Raw genomic sequence first — 4,307 nt, forward strand, 5'->3', positions numbered from 1 at the left:
AAGCACTATATGGTTGTCATCCAGAAATTGCTAGAAGTAAAAATAAAAAAAAAATAAAAAAATCTTTGAGGTTTTTTCCCCATCTTTTATTCTCTTGATACTTTACTTCCAAATGGATATGAAAATTGGAGTGATATTTATTTGCATAAACAATACTGGAAAAGCCTTTCAACTCCAATTGTTTTCAAAATGAGCCTATAATTCTTACCTTCCAATTCATAGCATGTGTGAAAAGTATATTTTAATAGAAAAGGGACAGTTTGAAGACCATCTTTGTTTCCTGTTGGGGCATTTCCAGATTGGATGAAATCTAAGAAGAGCCATCTGTTGAATATTTAGTATTCAGAACTGTAGAACTACTCCTGGCATGTGGTTTTGCCAAGTCCTAGCTAAAAATAAATATTAAATGGGGCTTGCTTCCTTTTTTCATTGGTTTTGAACTCTCCTAGAAGAGGTTTTATATTTCTTAGGGTCAGAAATGTAGGAAAAAGAAACATACAGATTTATTTTTTATTTTCATTCACAAAACATTAGATATAATTTTAACATCAAATATGCCAAGATATTTCTACTTTCAGTTTTCTCATTTCCATGTTCTCCTGTTTCTTTTTATAAGTTGTTATAAATTAATGCTTACCAGTTCATTGATATTATGTATATCACACACTCATCTGTTTTATATTCACATATTAAGTTGCTGTCCTATGGTAATAAAAAGTCAAGTTACAGTATTTTGTTTGCTCTTGGGAAACTAGCTATTATATTTCTTTCGTAACTATTGGTGTCTATTGGTGCAGAGTCCTTAGCTGCCATCCAACTTAGACAGGCCCCCTTAGACATGAACAGTGCTCTGTTTGTTCACCTAATACTAAAAGTATCTCACCAGATTTGAAGTTACATAAAAAAGAGAGAAACAGAATTAAGACATTCCATATAGCTTAATAAATATTAATGAAATTCCTCTCTGTAGGATATAATCTTATGTGTTAGAGAAAATTTTAGGAAGTTTTATGGATATTAACTATTCTTAAGGAATCAAGGGGAATCTGATTTTAAAAAAAGTAAACAATCACAAAAATTTGTTTTATTTTCTCTGTTTTCTAATCTACCCAGATAAGAGACTATATTTATAAACTTATTTAATTAGCCATCACATACTGTTATGGTTTGATATATAACCAAATCCCCTGTGTTAATACAGGAATATTTGGAGGTAGTACTATTAGATTATGAAACCTATAACCTAATAATAGTCTATCCTAGTTTGAATAGATTGGGTGATAACTGTAGGCAGGTGGGCCATGGCTAGAGGAGGTGGGTCACTGGGGTTGTGCCCTGGATGGGTGCATCTGCTCTGTGATTCCTTCTTCTTTTCTTTCTGTACGCCCTGGCTGCCTGGAGATGAGTATTTTCACTCTGCCATACCCTTCTGCCATGATGTTCTGCCTCAATTTAGACCCAAAGCAATGAAGTCAGCCAACCATGGACTGAACCTCTAACCCAAAATAAGATTTCCCTACTCTAAGTTGTTCTTTTCAAGTATTTTTGTCACAGTGACAAAAAGCTAACCAATACACATACCTTATAAAAATAATTTCTAATATTGAATAGGGCTTTGAAGACCAGAGTAGGGGAGCTTCAGATTCTTTAATCATCTCTCTGGCACAGAAACTAACATTTAAGGGAAGAATAAACTAGTTTCATAATGGGCTCTGTTTTTTTCCTTTCAAAACATTTTATCAAACTGTTTGTTTCTGTATTATGGAGAGGAGGTTCTTCACACAAAAAAATGTCAATAGGCCCCACTCTGGCCAATCTTTAATAGGATGAGAGGCAAAACATTTGTCCTGACAATATGGTATTGTGAAAAACTCTTGGCTTATGCACATGCCAAAACTAAAGATGCTTTCCTCTTCATGGAATAAAGAAATCTCTTTTCCCACAGAAGAAATGTTTTTGATAACTGCCAAGGATAAAGAAGACAGAGGGAAATTGTGAAGAAAATGAGAGAAACAATTGCAGTTGAGCATAATTGTGTGGTAAACAATGATCAGCTGTTTGTACTCGGAAGGGGCGGCAGTGATGGTTGAGTTAATTCTAGATGTGGAGAGGTACCTCTTCTGATTCTTTGAGAGTCAGTATAAATGAACAAGCAATGAAGTGGTGAATCCCACAGCTGAATTGAATGCTGAGTAACTGTTGAGGTTTCAGATACATATGGCTGTTTCATTCTGAATTACTGCATGTTACCTTAACTGTGTCTATGTATTTTTAAATGCACAGACCCCATAAAATTGTGCAATGTTTGAATATGTAAAGAAAAATAGACATAAGGCACTAGGGAAAACAAGGAAGGGAAAGAATGGCAGTGTCTATTGGAGACCAATAAGGGAAGTTTAGTGAGTTGGATGGAAAGGGCACAGACATCTTCAAGCTTGGCTCAAAGTCGGCCTTCACACATTGGCTCATGCCCTCCTTTGAGCTCTGGGAGTTTGGAGTTCATCACATTCTCTACATCTCATCATTGCTCAGAGAGCAGGTCACATTGCATTCCTGACGCCAGGCAGTGCTCTGGGTTCCAAAATCTATCCCTAAAGCTAAGGCCAGCTTTTCTTACAATGGCCTGATATTTTACCACAAGGATTATGAAAAGTTACTTCTTTTCAGAATAACCTTGGCTATTTGATTAATCCGTAAAGTGTCTTCAACATCTGTCGAGGTGTGAATCCTTGGGTTCCATCTCTACTTCTCCTACTCCATTGCTAGTGTCCCTGAGGTGGTGTTCAGTCAAACAAAGCTGAGTTTCCTTGCTTTCATGACTGATTTCAGATGAGAGAATGTGACTTCTATGAATCCATAGGAAGTATGAAATAAGCCCTCTTTTTTATCTTCACAGCAGAACCTGCCCTTTAAGTCTTTAAGGGCACTTTCTATGTGTGATAGAAGTATAACTTGGAGAAGAACTTATATCGCCACTGTCACTGGCTCCTTTCATGAAACCCCAAGCAGACCCCTTATCATGCCATCTCCCAAGCTGTTGTTCAGCTCGCCATAATGTCAATTTCTGCTTAGGTTTTGGGAAGTTTATCTCCTCTAAGAATGTGATCAACCAAGTACCCATTTTCTGAACTGCTGGTCTACCTGAAGATCCTACCTCCCTTCTCTAAGTCCATATTCTCACAAGGTAACACATTTTCTGTTCTTCACAGGACCATACATAACTGCATTCTCTACTGCCTTCATGGGAACACACTACTAATCTCTTGCACAGATATAAGGAAACAATAATCTGAAAGAAATAAACTTCTGTAATTCTGGATTATTCAATGTGAAACAGTTAAGAATGTAAGAATTTGGGCTGCAATATAAGAGATATCAAGGTTTGAGTCTTTGCTCTACCACTCACTAGCTATAAGCCTCTCTGTCTTCCTGTGTAGAATGGAAGTAATGAGTGTCTATGTCATATAGGAATTAAATAAGATAATGTATAACACATTTTGTCTGTGATATGTATATGTGTAAACATTTTGTTTTCAACAATTATTAGCAAGTTTAAATAACGGAACAAAATCCCAATGAAGGAACTCACAGCCCAGTTTTGAATCTCTAAATAGTCCAAGTGTAAGTCCTCGTCATAGTCTCTTCTCAGAATCCTTCTGCTGTCCTCTCCACTTTAGCTGCCTGTGTTTTGCAAGTAGTTGCCTGGAGCATAACACAGTCAACTGCATGATAAGAATAGCCCAATTTATGTCTAGGGAAAGGGAAGAAAGGGATACTGTTTCTGAAGAAAAGTGAATGCTCATAGAAATCATTTATAAACTCTGAAGACAAAATTTATTTCTGAGATATATCCTTGCATAGGTAAACCTAACTTTATCTGCACTGAGATAACTTCCCTACTTTCAAATTTTCTTGAAAAACAGCCTATTTATCTTGGTATCTATAAAAATATGACTTAAAATTTTTCCCGAATTAAGAAATCATTCACCAAACAATAGGCTTTTTTTTTTTTTTTGGTACCATGGATTGAACCTAGGGGTGATTAAACACTCAGCTGAATCCTCAGCCCTTTTTTATATTTTTATTTTAAGTCAGAGTCTTGCCAAGTTGCTTAGGGCCTTGCTAAATTGCTGAAGCTGGTTTTGAATTTGAGATCCTCCTGCCTCAGCCTGCAAAGCTGCTGGGATTACATTCATGTGAGGCTGCACCCAGCTATTTCTTACATCTTTAATGTAATTCATTTTGCATTTAATTATCATTGATGTTAGAAAAATAATACAATTTTAGTTACTTAACTCTATGACATC

The sequence above is a fragment of the Marmota marmota genome, unplaced genomic scaffold, assembly GCF_001458135.2.
Source record: "Marmota marmota marmota unplaced genomic scaffold, marMar, whole genome shotgun sequence".
Classification (NCBI taxonomy): domain Eukaryota; kingdom Metazoa; phylum Chordata; class Mammalia; order Rodentia; family Sciuridae; genus Marmota; species Marmota marmota.